Source organism: Mauremys reevesii, linkage group 4 (assembly GCF_016161935.1).
Source record: "Mauremys reevesii isolate NIE-2019 linkage group 4, ASM1616193v1, whole genome shotgun sequence".
Lineage (NCBI taxonomy): Eukaryota > Metazoa > Chordata > Testudines > Geoemydidae > Mauremys > Mauremys reevesii.
The window spans coordinates 74,159,657-74,177,065 of NC_052626.1; the positions used below are offsets into that span (position 1 = coordinate 74,159,657).

At 41.3% G+C, this 17,409-nt stretch overlaps 1 protein-coding gene and 1 long non-coding RNA gene across 5 annotated transcripts in view; one reads left to right on the plus strand and one right to left on the minus strand.

Annotated features, from left to right (window-relative positions):
- Positions 1–4,304, minus strand: part of PRDM11 (PR/SET domain 11) — a 53,791-nt gene extending 49,487 nt beyond the window's left edge. For all 4 annotated transcript variants that reach the window (XM_039533426.1, XM_039533427.1, XM_039533424.1 and 1 more), the window contains exon 1: positions 4,112–4,304. The gene's annotated coding sequence lies outside the window, so the exon portion shown is untranslated. The remainder of the gene's footprint in view (positions 1–4,111) is intronic.
- The window catches only part of LOC120402891, a 204,428-nt gene that overhangs the window by 60,008 nt on the left and 127,011 nt on the right, over positions 1–17,409 (plus strand). The window lies entirely within an intron of this gene.

Consider the following 17,409-nt stretch of genomic DNA (forward strand, 5'->3'; position numbering starts at 1 on the left):
TGCAGAAAAGCTAAGCAGCCCAACCAAAGCCAGCACAGTCTAGATAGGGCACTGGACTGAGAGTCAGATGACCTGGGTTCTTATTCCCTGATCTAACACAGACCTATTGTGTGACTGAGGCAATTTACTTCACCTTTCTATGACTCTGTTTCTCCTCCAAGCCCTTTTCTGTCAGGTTGACTTAGCTTGCAAGCACTTTGGGGCAGACAAATTCTCTTATTTTGTGTCCGTACAGAGCTTAGCAAAATGAGGGGGCACTAGTCTAATAAATATTACCATGTGGTAATGTTTCTGTGGTTTGCCTAATAATGGCAGCTGCTGAATGCACAGACTGCCTTTATAACAGATAAGGTGCCATTGGAAGTTCACATACCTGAAGTCAGAAGAACCTGTACTCACTGTGCTTGACAGTAACCAAAGGGCAAGTATTTGAGACAAGAGAACTCCAATTTTGCACTGGGAAAGCATGTGAATTACATCTAGACAAATGGCAAACAGAATCTAAGGGACTACCAGCTTCTTAAGATTCCAAAGAGCTGCACTACATATTCAGCAAAATGTCGTTTTGCTTATTTTAGCTTCTCTTGTGTGTCACCAAAATCCTTCCCACTGACCTATCCAAAAAGCAAGTGATTGTTGCCAGCCTTAGAGCAGCTAATGTGACTCAGAACCAGAAAGCTAAAGAGCAACCCATGAAATGTCAAGACAATAGCGTGCTTGATATACATGTGTGTGAACTATATTTCAGGGAAATGCTCGACTGTTGTTTGTAGGCCAGTAGAGAATAGTGTCTTAGGCAGAAATGTCCTTTGCCTGAAAATAAATATACATCCTAATACTATGTTTTGCTTCAGATCATAATCTTCAATTTAAAGCAAAAATGCCCTGTCCTAATTTTTATGTCATTAGAGAGCTTAAAAAATAGAGCCACTTCCCTCCCTGCTTTCATTGCTTTGTAACATTTCACTCCATACCAAGATAACATTTAGGGTTCAAGTCTGTCAGGTGCCAAGTACCCTTAACTTCTACTGACTCTAGTGGGAGTTGAAGTTGTTCTTTCCTGACTGTAAGCTTTTTGGGGCAGGGATCAATATTTTTTTAAGTACACTACACCTAATGTAAAACACTCTATGCCCTCACAGTGCTAGAGGAACAATGGTTTGCTGTGATAGGTTTTAGGTTGTTGTTTTTTTAAAGTCAGTCCTTTTTTCTCTTCAATTTATATAAGATCCTAGTCATTGAAAAGAGAAGGGAACACAGGGCCCAACGGTTTTGTGTAGAGGCTGAACTACAGCTTTCCTACTTCAACAAGCCAGGGTTCTACTATGGTTTGATGTAGTTATCTCACTTCCCCAACTGGAATGCCTGGAGAATCAAAGGAATTGATTTCCTCCCAACCTGAGAAGCCATATTCCTCACTTCTTGGGGGTGGGTTCAGAAGGAAGCATCAAGGATTTAATAACAAAAATAAAAGGAATTTCACTGCTCATATCAGCAATATGCACTCAGCTCAAACAAAGAAGGTGAATGTTTCCTACATGGTAAATTACTTCAGTAAAGCACTGCCACAACCTTTCCATTTCCACTGTGTGGGGGACCTAGGGCAGGGGAAAGAGTGTTTCTCAGTTTTAATTTTAAAATCAGACAATGTGAACCTTACTAACATTAATACTGGGTAAATGAAAATACAGAGACCAGCTTTGACTCAAAATGGAAAATGCAGATCTTATTCTTTTACATAAGTAGATCCCTGGATAGTACAAGTTTTAGTTCCTCCCAAGGAAATGTACTCCACATAGACTTAGCTTTTAGCAAACATATTAAAAACCTTGAGGACTCATCTGTCCAGACAACAGCATAACTCCTAATTCTCGTAGCAAGACTCAGTTATTTGTTAAATTATTTATGGTGTTTAAATGGTTTAAAAATACAGCTGATATAAAAAAACAATGTTCCATTGCACGATGTAGCTCTTTGTCTTCTCTCATCCACTCTTACTTTAAGTACTACCAAAAGCCTTCTTAATCCTAAACAATATTTCACACCTTCCAATTCTGACTTTAAGCCACTCTTTTTTTTTACCTGTATGCAATACAGGATGACCAAGTGCAAAGTTTTTAACCTGGTATTTTGGCCCACCATCGTTTAAATAACTTCTAATTTATTTTATACATAGATGGATCTAGGGCGACGATTTTATAGGGACAGTCCCAATATTTGGGGCTTTTTCTAATATAGGCACCTATTGCTCCCATCCCAATTTTTCACATTTGTTATCTAGTCACGTTATATGGATCAGAATCCAACAGGCTGAACTTGGAGCCAGGATCTCAAAAATTCTAATTCTGGCTGCTCTAGTGTGGACTTGCTGTGAGAACTCGAGTTAGTGACTTCGCCTCTGAAACGTGTTTCTCTTAGTAGGGGATAGTGCTTAATTACCTACTGAGGGTATGGTGTGGTGAGGCTTACTTTGTAAAATGGTTTGAAAATGTAAATTATTTCTAAGTGCTAAATCCAGGCACCACACTAACAGGCACTATAAAAGCAAGTAGCTAGACCTTCTTGAATTATTCACTGCAACTATTTTATTGTTGAAGATTTCACACTTTTTCTGGCTTCAAATCATTCACAACCAAACTGTGATTTCTGCAAATCTGTTATTTGGAAGTATCTGACCAGTGACTTATGAGAACAAGTTTCAGCCTCTGGGGTGTTTGTGAGAGGCTAACTTGGGTTATGCATGATGTGTGGTTCGTCACACAAACCACATGATACTGTGTCTGTTTCCTGAGCAGCAACAAATGGTTTACCCAAAAGTAGAAATGAATGATCAATAGCAAATAGTATAGCCAATTGCTGGATGAATGATCATTTGTAAAAAGTTTGGGATTTGCAGTGGCTGTCCGAATACTTGTGAATATTACATATAACTCCACAAAAACAAAAACCTTAACTTTTTATTTGAGAATTTCTCTCTGTGCTATTTGTAACAGTGGTTATTTTGGGAACAAAGAACTGATTGTACACTACTCACGGCCCACCTATAATCTCAAACCAGCCTGAAGTTTTTGTTAAAACAATAGAGTAATTAGTGCTGACATTTAAACTGACATCCTTAGGCTTCAGAGTCAATGACACCTTTATACAAATGGGACCATTTCACACTTCTCCGAGTTCGCTACGTCAGTGTAGCTACACTTACATAAGATAGTGTTTGCTCATGTTCAGAGGTTTGCTTTGCTGTGCTAGCTATAATTATTTAATGAAATCTTAAATTCTGCAGTAGCTGACAAGACCAGGTGAGAAATGCTAGCAAGGCATGACACTTCCCAGTGGTGCATCCCAGAATCTTGAGGATGGGCAGGCTCCGCACAGAAAGGTCCTTATCAAGCAAGGAAAATGCAAAGCTAACCCAGCAGTACCATTCTGAGTTACACCTTTAGCTTAAGGGGACTAGGGGAAGACACTGATGGGCACGGTATAAGAACTTGGACAGAAATTAACCAGCGCACGTACCGAGTGCAGCGGGGGAGAGTGTAACACACTCCCTCATCCAACACACAGCCTCACCCCCCTCCCCCAACATATAACTATGTTCAGCATCCCCCCCCCCAATAACCAATTCCCCCCTAACACACAGTTACTGCCCCCACAGCCTCCCACTCCAACCCCCAACAAACCTGCACCTCACCTCCTCCCCCCATTCCTTTAGCGGCCCCACGGCCCCGCCCCGCGTTCCAATCTCGAACGCTCGCCGCCTTCCCCCATCGCCCATTGGCCCGCTGCAGCGTCACTCACCGGATACAATGTAACAACTAGGGGAGGAAGGGGCGGGGAGGGAAAAAGGCAACATCGGAGCGGACGGGGAGGAGGGGGCCGAGCCCAGCGCCCGCCCGCCCGGGGGAAAGGGAGGGGAAGGCACCTACCTGCCCGCCCGCGGACCCCGGGGCAGGCCGGTGGGTGGGGGGAGGCCCCTTCCCGCCAGCGCCCCCTCCGCAGGGAGCCCCGGCTCCCGCCCGTTGCGGCTCCGGCCCCGCAGCCCGCCCCCCTCCGCCCCCGCGCTCCGCAGCCATTTTCGTGGCCACCTTGGCTACCAAAGGGGCTGACTCACCTCGGCGCTGCGGGCTCGGGGGCCCCGCCTCGGCGTGGGGGGACCCGCTCCGCCCGGGGGCCCCCGGCTCCCTGCCCCAGCCCTGCCCGCCGGCCCGGCCAGCCCGGCTCGCTAGTCCCAGGCGAGGACGGGTCCCATGGCCGGGCCGGGCTCGGCGGAGGCGGCGGCGGCTCCCTCCCTCCCGGCCGTGACCACCATCTTATTAGCACAGGAAATGACATGGAGAACGGAAGAGAGGGGCGTTCGGGGGCCGAGCCCGGGGACCCCCCGAACCGGGGGAGGGAGGCGCAGCCAGCCGGGCCCGGGGATCTCCAAGTGCCCCTGCGGTCCCCCCTTCCCTTCGAATAGCCTCCCAGCCCGGAGCCCAGAACCTAATTGCCATCCCTTTTGTGATCCTGCCCTTTCAGCAGAAAAGGGCATGAAAACTAGGAAAAGGAGGAGGACATGAAAAGGGTTAAAAACACCCAAATTGTGTGTGTGGAAAAAACAACTTTGGGGAAAGAAGAAAAAAATTGCAAAGCCCAGTTGCAGGACTTTTTTTCTGGCTTCTTTTTCTCGCCCTGGGGCTCCACATTTCATTTACTCCCCTGATCTCTGCTGTTACCTGCTGCCTTACAAACTCATCCCACTTTTGACTTCTAAAAAATATTCTTAATCACGTGTGACTTTTTGGGGGTGGTGTCTTAGATCAGTGACTATTTCAAGTAGTAAAGTCTTCAGAAAAAGATAAATGCCCCTCTCCCCCTCATTACACTTTATTGTTTTAGGTGCTGATCCTGCAAAGGCTTACAGAGATGCCTTTAGCTTTCTGCACTGAGAGTGCTTATTGAAGTAATTGGGACTATTTGCATAAAATTAAGCGTGTGTGTTTGGAGGACTGAGGCCATTGATTTTAAAACTGGATCTCCTTACATATGTAAAGTTATTTCCATGTAAAGGCATTTGCATAGCTGGGCCCTATTTAGTGCTATTGAAGGAAAGTTAGTAGAAATTCCAACACTCTGGACATTCTTAAAGAAAACTGGACAAAGCACAAGGAAATATCCCTTAGGGCAGCATATGCTGACTGGTACGGGAGCTATCAAGCCAGCCATCTGGAAGAAGGTGATTTTAAGTGTCTAATTGAAACATGAAAATCCTTTGTCACCCGAAGGAAGTATTTTTTAAAATGGCCTCGAGGTGAATCCAAAAGTGAGGAATCTTCCTCCAAGTAGCAAGACTCAGCAAGTCTGGGACATGTACATATATTCCCTCACTAATTCCCATGATTCTTTGGACTCTTCTTCAGCTTGGAAACATGAACTTTATAGTGAAATTGCAGTGCATAGTTGGTATTCAAAGCTGGTAAAAAAAAAGAACTGACGTGTTATATGGCCAGGAGCTCTGTGTACAAATTAAGGACAATATGACAAAGGAAAGAGAACTAGGCATAATTTAATAATCACATAAAGCATATTTTGTCAATAAAATGAACATTTCAGCTAAGGCCATCTGCAAACATTAAATTTTAAACTAAACAATGCAGATTGCCTGGCTGCTATGCCAAGTGGGACATAGTGAGGATGAAGGGAAAGATAGATGACTAGTTTTCCAATTCCTGGGTTGACCACAGGCTTGTATGTGAACAGCGCTATGATGACAATACAAACACTGGCATACCTCCCTTTTTGCTGTCCTGATAAATGAGATTCTTTTCCATTATGGAATATCCCCAGATTTGTGTTGGAAAAAGGATGGGCTGAGTTGAGAAACAAAGAGTGTGTGTGGCAAAAGGGAATAAAGAAGTGTACTCTGACAAAAACAAAGGCCCAATCCTGTACCTTTTGCACCCCATTGATTTCAACGGGAATTTAGAGTGTGCATGGTAGGTAGATTTGCCCCAATATGTTGCTCAAATGTATAAAAGATCAGCTGTCTGACAATATAATCAGGAGGTAATCAACTGAGTTCCAAAAGGAGCTTAATTTACAAAACAAGGCCTATGTGGATCAAATTGCTATACTGAAGTCCTAATGTATATCACTTTGTGGTCTCCCCGATTGTGGGTAGGCTTTGTGCTCCCCATTTCCAGCCATTCAGGAATAGGCTCCCACATAGAGGATAATTCTGCTGTATAGTTTTATCCCCAACTTCTGATGACAAATAACTTCAAGGCAGTTGCATAAAAAGCATGGGAAAGAAATACCATGAGCTATCAGCACCTTCACACTCTTCAGAAATATATCAGGTCCCAGTGTAGGCTGCCTCCAGTTTGCAATTTCTGTTTTATGTGTTGAGGGGTGTGGTGTGTGTGTGTGAATACAATTTGCATCATATACAATATTGGGCTTGTAAAGATGATTAACAAACAGCACAGGGAGCTGCACTTGATGACTTCTTGCGGTCCTTTCCAGCCCTACATTTCTATGATTCTATTAAATTAGCTGAAAGGAAAAAGTAATAATGAAAAACTTTCCCCAAAATATGGAATTAATACAGATTGCTGCTAAATGGCACTGCCCATTTGTGCTTCTTGTCTCATTGCCCCTTTCCCTCTGTGTTGCCTGTTTAGATTGTAAAATCCTTGTGGCAGAGATCTTGTCTCCTTTCCTGTCTAGCAAATAATCATAATAATAATCATTATAGGAGGAATGTAGTGGAAATTTGAGCAATACCTGCAAAAAGCCTTCTCTCCCCGCTGAAGAGAAAGCCCCCTCTTCCAATCCATTTCCATCTCACTTATTACTAAGCCATGTTAATTTTTTTTAAATGATTCCCTAGGCAGTCTTCCCCACCATCTCCATGGATTCCCTAGTGTTCTGAAGTGCTGCACTATACCTCCAAGTGCCATTGTTTCTTCTGTGCTCTCAGAAAAGCTTTACAAACAACAGCCCTCGTTAGGGTCCAGGTAGCTAGAGTTGGAAAAGACCTTGCAGTATTAGAGTATCAACTCCATTGCCCTGCAGGAGCAGGACAGTCTCCCAACATAGGATGTATTAGATATTAAAGGGTTCTGAAACTTAGCTTTGGGGCTGCAGGAGAAAAGAGTTTGCATACCAAAGTAAACACAGAAGAACCTAACAACAATTATGTTTGAATAGCTTTCAGGGCCTGACAGTGGAGGTGACCAGTACCCTCAGCTCTGAATGAAGTCCAGGTTAAGGGCACTCATTACCTCCCAAAAGCTACGCAGTATCTTGAAGTCCCAAACTTTCAGAACACAAAGGAATAGATCATATTTCTCTGAAGTCAGTGGGAGCAGAATCAAATACCAAATGGAAAACAGAGAAAAAACCATCACATTAATGAGTGAGTGTGCATGACAGGGTGCGTTCTTCTGAGGTATGAGAGCCTAGGCAACTTTGTGACATGCTTACTTACACTGATTGTACACTGCTCATAAAATTTCCACCTGTTTCAGACATGTTATTTATACATGTTTCAGTACAGATTTAAAGACCCTGTAATGGTTGTAACCAGATTACCAGTGCTAACACCAAAAAACTCATGTCCAGTTTGGATGATTACATTCTGCTGACCTAAAGATTACCCTCACTCCCGCTCTGAACTGTTGGAAAGCATTGCTGAAAACTCTTTAACAGTCCCTCCCTAAAGGTGGCCGCACCTTAATGGTAGGTGTGATCTCTGTGTATATAAAGGGACTAGTCTTGCTCCCACTGAAATCAATAGTAGAACTTCCACTGACTTGAATGAAAAAAGTTTCAGATATAAGGTTAACCTGCATTGATCCTTTGCTAGCATGCCAGTTATATGCACTATTGGGGGTAAATGAGGTTGTTCTCCCTTCTAACAGTATTACTTAGGAGAACTGAAATATTTCAGGGTGCTTGTTATGGCTGAGAGGTTTTTCACTTCTAAGTCACCAGCGTAAATCAAGCACTAGACTGATATTTACTGATAAGTCATGAAAATGGTAATGACTGTGAAATAAGTTGAGGTCAGAGGTGGAGGGGGGGTATCTCAAGGTATGTCCACACTATGGATACTATGCTGTCCAACAGAATGTCCAACAGAAAGGATTTTTCTGTCAGTGCAAGATCACCACCTCCCTGAATGAGGATAGCTATGCTGACAGAAGCCTACTTCCATTTATATAGCTGTTGGGGGTTATTTCAGTATAACTACATCAGTTAGGGTGTGTTTTTTCACACACCTGACCAATGCTGATATAACTTTTCAGTGTAGCGTAGATCCAAGTGGATATTTGTCCACAGCACAGACTTACACCTTAACCCTATTGGTTGCTGCATTCGCAAACAAGGCAAAGACTGAATCACCACCTTTCTCTCACAGTGGTCTCTCCAGCAGGGCTGGTGCAAGGATGTTTCGCGCCCTAGGCAAAACTTCCACCTTGCGCCCTCCCCCATCCCTGCGCCCCCCCACGGCAGCTTCCCCCCTCCGCCCTGAGGCACCCCCCCACCCCAGCTCACCCCTGCTCCACCTCCACCCCGAGCATGCCGTCGCTGCTTCACTTCTCCCGCCTCCCAGGCTTGCGGCGCCAATCAGCTTAGGCGCCGCAAGCCTGGGAGGCGGGAGAAGTGAAGCAGCCATAGTGTGCTTGGGGAGGAGGCGGGGCAGGGGTGAGCTGGGGCGGGGAGTTCCCCTGCGTGCCGCCCCCCCCTTACTTGCTGCAGGTGGCCCTCCCCGCACTCCCCTGCCCCAGCTCCCTCCGCCTAAATGCCGGTGGCGACTGGGGGGGCTGAAGATCTGGCCACCGCGGTCGCTGCTGAAGAAAATACCGCCCCCCAAATCCTAGCGCCCTAGGTGACCGCCTAGGTCGCCTAAATGGTTGCACCGGCCCTGCTCTCCAGCTTATGGATGGGGAAGAAATTGTATTATTATTACCTGGCCTATATCCATTCTGGATACAAAGAGAAGATTAAAACTTTCACTGCTTTCAAGTTGACACTATTCACCAGCATGAAATTTACTAACAATTAAGTCTCTGTGACTCTGACTTTCAGAAATACTGAAGTACTCTTAAAAGCAACAACAAGAAAACTCACCAATACCTCAGTTAAGACATTTATTTTTCCCTGGGAGATCTGTGGATGAGAAAGAAAGAACCAAAAATGTACAATTTTCTCTTTGACAATCTGACAGAATTCCCACTAAGAAATTGTAAGAATGGACCATCACATCATTAAGGAAAGAAAAATATAACAGGCACTTACCAGCTGAAAAAGAAAGAAACACACCTAGAAGCTACTAGTTTCAACTGGCTACAAAAGGGCAGGTTGCTGCTTGTCTCTGCTGTATTTAAAAGGCCAGACTCAAAAAGGCATTCTGGGAAAAAGTTCTTAGAAAAAGATAACAAAGTATCAGGGACTGGAGGTGTGCTTATTATTATTTTATAATAGGACTGGTGAGGGCCTTCTATACAGCAATACCGTAACTCTGGTCTATCTCCGTTACTGTCTTTCTTTGTAAATGAGAGATGAATAATAACCCTTTAAAATTATACATTAGTAGCTTCTATGTGAGGGCCTGAAAGAGTTTTACAGATGCCAGGAGACAGGCATCCAGACAGCTAGAGGGAGGAAGCAGTGCCCATGGCCAGAGGCAGAAACTTATGTACCTAGGGAACTCTTATTGCAAAAATTTGGTCACAGAGTTTAGGCGCCTAACGTTTCGGTGGGTTTTGTAGATTGCTGTGGGTTTTGTAGATTGCAATGAAGCCTAAAATTGAGATTTAGGTGTCTAAATGTGGGGTTTAGGTCTGTGCCTAAATAGCTTTGTGGATCTGGGCTAAAGTGTCTGCTCATAGTCAAATCTAAATCCTTTTACTCACTTCTGGACTGGGTGAGGTCTGTGATTGTCATATAAAAATAGGTGCATACTCTTCTTAAAATACCACGAGTAGAGAATCCAAGCTGCTGTTTGTATAAGAAGTTTCATTACCAAAACTTCTTTTTAAGGGCTCGATAGTTAGCCACTAAGCACTGAGGTGACTATTTAAATATTAAAATGCCTCAGGCAGTTTGTGTCTAGAAATCTGTAACATGTCAGATGGAGACATATAGCCAAGGACAAGCCAGTTCTCAATATATCATTTTATTCTGAAGTGTGTTTTGTACTCAAGAAGTATTAATACAATACATTCAGTTCAGACAAATTAAAAACAACAGATACTTTTATGCTGAGAGATTAATTTAACTGCATGAGCAGGCTAGAGAGCTGGAACATTCTCTAAGAAAAAGAAACCGGTTTTGGAAGGTTTTCACAGACAATTCTAATCATACAGTGCTCTACAAAGGGTATTAAATTACAAGCATTGTATCATGAGCACGATATCAAAATCTCAGAATTGTCTCTTCTAAATTAGAGACATGTAGGTCAAATTTAGCTCCGAATATAGGTTTTGTTTAAAACAAACAAACAAATCTACAACCAATAACTATGCTTTAATGTATTTTGAAAATCCCAGCAGAAATAGATTTTTGAAGTAAATAAATGTTCTCCTCTAATGTTCGCAATCCAAACCCTTCCACATTGCACTACTGCATAAGAGTCTGAAGTGGTATTAACTAGAAGCTAATTATAAACAACCAGGAAATTGACTAGTCTAATCTCATTGTCCACAGTTGAAAGAAACATAAAAGGTAAACCTGAATAAGTAGAGAAAAGAAAATTGGATGTTTAAAAATCTTAAATTTTTATCAATCTCAGGTGTTGTTAATGACATGAGTATGGAGTGTTGTTTTTTTTTAACCCAGTAGTGTCTTTTTTGCAGTCTACAGTTACAACTCCAGTATCAAGAAATAACTATGAAGTTGCAGCTTTTTGTTTTGTAGTAAAAAAGCAGGACCTAAAAATAATACAGGGGCACACAAATCATGCACTGTTCTCAACCCTTGTGAGATTTGATATTTTCCTTAACACCTCTGATTGCTTTCTTTCTTACTTTAAAAAAAAAACTTTCTAGCCCTGATAGTTGCAGAGAAAAACTTGAAAATATTAACTAGCTATACCTTAAAGACTCAGAAACCAGAAGATGCATGAAAATATCTCATATTTTATTAATTTTTAAAACGTGATGATTTTAAAGCCAGTTTCATGATGTTTTGCAGTGTGACTCCTGATTTTTGAACTCTTGTGCATGGCAGTACTTTGTCTTATACTTAGATTGTGAACCCTTTGGGCCAGGGACTGTCATTTTGTTCTGTGTACAGCATGAGGACAATGGGCTCCTGGGCACTGTGGTAATACAAATTATTTATTATTATATTATTTATTGAGGAATTTTTAAAAAGTCTACTGACTTCTTTAGAAGCATGAGCACTGAGGAGCCTGTTTGTATAATCCCTTACTCAAGATGGTAAGTACCTACTTGTACAAGTAGTTCCGTTCATTGACCTGCTTATAATATGACTAATTCCGGGAGTAAAAGTTGCTCCTGAAGTTTTTTGTTAGGTTATTCCCTAAAGCCAGTACTGCATTCTCTGCCTGCAGGGGCGGCCCGTCCATATAGGCGAACTAGGCGATTGCCTAGGGTGCCAAGTTAAATGGCGTGCCAAATTCAAGGGAAAAAATACAAATAAAATAAAGATGTCATTATCTCAATTATCGTGCGCCTTCGGAGGGAATATGAATTATAATTCATTTCTCTACATTTCTGAGAATTTATTAATATGTCAAATCTTTTATTTACTGCAAAAAAATAATATTTTAGCACTTTTTGTTTCAATTTGCGACGTACGGTCAAGATGACCCACTCCGCAATTTTGATAAGCAATAACTCAGCCACAGTGAAACATATCCACCATCAGCAAGAGCTGCAATGCTAGTGATACCTAACTTGAATATACATCGAGGTTGCATAGCCGGAAATTCATGTAGAGTGGAGATACATGTCAAACGGTCATTTTAACACACTTTGCAGGTAGATGGTTAAGAATCGAGCAAATACTGTGGAAAATTGTGTTTCTTGGTGCGAAAGAATAAAGAATAACGTCTTTCAGCATTATAAATCCAAAATGTGAGTATCTTTAAGCGTTATTAAACGTTAGCGTTATTATCGGGCTGTATAATTATTAACTTTTCTTTGTTATAACTGGTTTTCATGTAATAAATAAGGTCCATAAAAGAAAAGTAACAGCGTTAATGCTTAATAGACTACGAAAGTGATGATGTCACACTCCAAGTGGGTAACCGTGAGGAAGGGGATTACTTTCCAAACAACCGGTGTCGGGTTAAAGCGTTGAAAAAGGTCATTTTGTTTCCATGTAAACGCTGTAACTAATTGTTTTAATAGGCAAGAGAGTGTATGTTACTAATCATTGAACCTTTAAGCAGTGAAAAGACGTGTTGGGATGGCTGCAATGTGGTTTAAATCGCCAACCACGTGGTGGGTGTGTCAGCCATTCTTAATGCTATAATGCTTGCAGTCGGGAGCACAGTACATAACAATATTCAAATGCCCCATGGCAGAAAGAGGAAAAAGAAAACCCTCAGGAGCTGAGTATCGTAAACAAAAGGCTGAGAAGGAAAAGGACCAAGCAAAACAGCAGGGATCCTTCCTGAAATATCTTCTCTTTAATCCAAATAAAGATGGAGGCAATTCACATCATCCAGATGAAGGAATTTTACTTGGAGAGGAGGTTAGCTCATATCCACAGGGAAGCAGTTTGGAACATCAAGATGAAGGTATATTACTTCGAGATGAGGGTAGCTCACATCCACAAAAAAGCAGTTTGGAAGCTCATGATGATGGAAACTTACTTCTAGATGAAGGCAGCTCACAGCATCAGACTGATATGGAAGTGGAGAAAATGTATTCACCTTCAGAGACATATGCAGAAATTGAAGTAAATGAAGTAGAAGGAAGAAAGGACGAGGAAGTTACAAACAAGTTTTCAAAATTGAAAAGAACTTGAATTACGATTCAAAAAAGAAAAAAGGAAAAACTAGTGATGAAGAAAATTTACGTGTGATCAAGGAAAAAGGAGAATACTGGCAACAAATATTAGAGTGTCTGATTTCTTTAGTGAGAGTTCTTGGTGGGCAAAATTTAGCATTCTGTGGCTGCAGTAGAAATGAAAAATTATACACTCCAGGTAATGGAAACTTTTTAAAATTTGTTGAATACCTAGCTTTGTTTGATCCAGTCATGAAGGAGCATCTGTGTAAAATAACTGATCATGAAACACAGGTTAATTACTTAGGAAAAAATATGCAGAATGAACTGATTCAAATCCTAGCAAATGCCATAAAAAAGAAAATGTAGAAGCTGCCTGTTCTGCAAAATACTTTTCAATAATACTGGACTGTACACCAGATGTGAGTCATGTTGAACAAATGATGATGATCATTCATTTTGTGTATATGGAAAAGTCTGCAGATAAAAATGATGCTGAAGTGCTCGTAAAGGAACATTTTTTGGGTTTCGTACCACTAAAGGAGACAACTGGAGCATTTATGACTGAAACTATTCTACAAGAGCTTGAAACAATGTCATTATCTGTTGAAAACGTATGTGGCCAGGCTATAATAATGGGAGTAATATGAAGGGTAAAGACAGTGTTGTGCAAAGGAGAATGATGGAAATCAATCCTAGGACCTATTTCATTCCTTGCAGTGCGCATTCTCTGAATTTAGTTTTCAATGATGCTGCTAGATGCTGTTTGGAGACAAGCAGTTTCTTTGACCTGGTGCAAGGTGTTTAAGTGTTTTTCTGAGGCTCAACACGCTGTTGGGAGATTCTGATTCTCTGTGTGAATTCTCTAACTGTGAAACCACTTAGTCAAACAAGATGGGAGAGTCACACTGATGCTTTGAAGCCTCTTCGCTATGAACTTGGAAACATTTATGATGCCCTAATTGAAATTTCTGATGATACTACCTTTACTGGATCATCTGGCAATACGGCACGTTCAGACACAGAAGCTCTTGCAAATGGCCTTTCCAAGTTCAAATTTGTGACTTCACTCATTTTGTGGTATAATATCCTTTTTGAGAGTAACCTCACTAGTAAGCAGCTTCAGGAAAAGAACTTGAACATACATTCTGCTATTCAAAAACTGCAGCAAACTAAAAATATTCTGGAGGAATTCAGAAGTGATGAAGGGTTCGAAAGAACACTGGTAGATTCTCTCGAGCTTGCTGAAGAAATAGACTTTCCGACAGAATTTGAACCAGAGCCAATTCGCATTCAGCAAAAGAAACAGCAGTTTTCATATGAAGAATGAGACACACCCATTCAGAACCCAAAACAAAGGTTCAAAGTGAATTTCTACTTCGCAGTCCATGATACTGCTATTCACTCAGTTGATGAAAGATTTCAACAGATGCAGCAGCTAGAGTCAGTATTTGGCTTTCTATATGATATCCACAGCTTGCAAAAGAAAACAGCAAAACAGATAAGAGAATTTTGTATAAAACTGGAGTTGGCTTTAATCATGAAAATTCAGAAGACATTGATGCTACAGATTTGTGTAGTGAGTTTCAGGCTTTTTCAAGATGACTTAAAAAACATTCCACTCCTGAAGAAGTACTGAAGTTTGTTTGTGAAAATAAACCCTCAGACAGTTTTCCAAACATTTTTATAGCTCTACGCATTCTTTTAACTTTGCCAGTTTCTGTAGCTAGTGGGGAACATAGCTTCTCGAAGTTAAAATTGATAAAAACATATCTGAATTCAACCATGGTGCAAGAGAGACTTGTTGGACTTGCCACAATGTCAATAGAGCATGAAATAGCTGGAAAACTGGATCTAAAAGAACTAGTGACTGAATTTTCAAAACTTAAAGCAAGAAAAGTCATGTTTTAAGAGAACAGAGTGTTTTTTATTCGGCGTGTTTTGTAAATACAAATTAAAGTTCATTGAAGAGTTTTCTTATTTCTTTCTATATTTGATGTGGTGGTAATGGCAGTTAAAACAGGATAGCGTAATTGATGATTTTGGATTTGTAATAAAAATTATAATTAACATTTTAATGCATTTTTATTTGAATCTGGACTGAAATATCATCTAGCTGTTGTGTACAAATCTGAAAATTTTGTCTCTCTATTTTATCTGATCTCAGAAACATTGGCTGGACAGACGGACGGATGGACAAACCAAATAATTAAGCTTCTGTTTAAAAAAAAAAATTAAAAGGAAAAAAGGGGCAAAATGTTTCCCAGTTTACCCAAAACCTCAGCTTAGATCTGCCCTTGGTGTTTGGGGGTGGAGGCGCCGATTGCATGGTTTGCCTAGGGCCCCACATGCTGGGAGCTAGTCTAGGGCCATCCCTGTCTGCCTGTATCTTAAAACAAAAACCAAACCAAACAAAAAAACATGCTCAGAGGAGGAAGAGGTAAAGAAATTTGATTTTTTTTTAAATGAAAGGTATTGTGGTTAAAAATGGTCCTTTAAATTGCACTATTTAATTTTTCACAAAAAAAAGGGCTTTTAAAAATATTTGTTATTGGAAATATTGAAAATGTTTGTTTACCAAAAACCAGGTGTTTGGTCAATGAAAAATTCTGATAATGTTTTCAATAGCCATTTTAATAACATTTTTTGAAAATATAATTGAAAAATTCATGAAAAGTTTTGAAAAAAGAAAAATATGTTCATTTTTAATACTTGAGCACAAAAAAATCTTCAATATTTTGGACATATTTCACACATATAGTTTTTCATTTGCCAGTCAGTTCCAGGGGAACAGGGTACTGCTTTAGAGTGCGTGGTGGATTCAGTAAAGGGTCCCCATACTTGCATATGTTTTGTGTTTCTTTTTAAAGTGGCAACACCAATTGAAGTCCAGACTTGTCTGAACAATTTTTGTCTGATGTTTTTACAAATAACCCCTAGAATCAGAGCAAAAATATTTTTTTCAGTTTACTTTGTACATTTGTTAACCCATTACGAATACCCATTTTTGCTGTTTCCTCCGTATAGTCTGTTGGACAATTTCCCCTGTTCATCTAGGCCTTTTATTATAGTGACAAGAAATAAATAAATGTGGTCACAAAACCACAGACATTTGCAGGTGCAGGACTATTTTAGACTCTTTTTAAAACTGAGGAGATTTCAAACTAACTATACTCTTTTAACTGTATGAGGTTCTCTAGCATTTAAACTTCCCATATTTCATTGAACTACAGAGGCCCTATCTGCATTAGAGTTCATACTGTGGCCCCTATCTTGCAAACAGATCCAAGTGGGTGAATCTCCATTCAAGTCAATAGGGATCAGTGCAGGCACAAGAGTCTACCTGTTCAGACCCAGTTGCAGGATCAGGGCTCGAAGTAACTAGAACCTTGTCCTTGATTAAACATGGCTAGCGTAAGCCAACTCTAGGACATCCTGGGTCTATAGCAGAGTTTCCTGCCTACTCCACTGGCCAGGAATGGGTCTAGCAAGAACCATGTTAACATAAGGATCTGGCCTAAGAGTGTGAACGCTTGCATAGATAATCCCTTTATCACTCCAGGTATATAAGGCTATGTCCCTTAGAAGCAATTGTTCTCAGGGCCGGCTCTATCATTTTTGCCGCCTCAAGCAAAAAAAAAAAAAAAAAAGGCACTCGGACTGTGCTGCCCCAAGAATGGACAGAATGCCACCCCTTAGCATGTGCCATCCCAGGCACGTGCTTGCTCCGCAGGTGCCTGGAGCTGGCCCTGATTGTCCTTCAAGCTGCCAGGAGGAAAAGGCACCAGTGTACAGATAGTTCTTCCTCAAGGTTTTGGATAGATCATATCATTCCTCTTCCTTGCAAGAGGGGCTCAAGCCTCAGCATTCAGACCTGATTTGAAACACTCCAAAAGCTGGGGTATGATTGGGCCTGGGGGATTGATTTAGGTTTATCTCTGCCTCAGATCTGACCATCTGGCATGAGGCCTCTCTTTTGTGTTATCAAGTTCCCACTTCCTCTGCAGGTGTGTCAGTGTGTGACTCGGTTATTGTGCATGTTGTGATCAAGCGTTGTACATTTCTCATTTCACCAAGGATCTCTCTGTAGCTTTCCTTAGATGTGCCCATGCTGGGCAGGGTGTGTGTTTTAAATGAGGTTTCTTGGGAAGGTTCATCATTGCTTAAATTCAAAATGTTTGCAGGAATCAAACTGAGCATAGGCAGAATTCCAGGCACTCCAATGGGATGTAATGTAATGATTCCTTCCCCTCATGGACATTTGTGTTATTATAGTTTACACTGATGGCATGCAGGGAAGGTGCCAACATGCAAAACAGAGGGGAATGGCAAGCAAAGAGTGTTCCTTGAAAGCAGCTTTGTGGGTAGGGCTTAGAGAAAAGCATGGGGGCAAAGAGAGGCCTAAATCAGTTCAAGGGGAGGGTCAATCCTTGGACAAGTA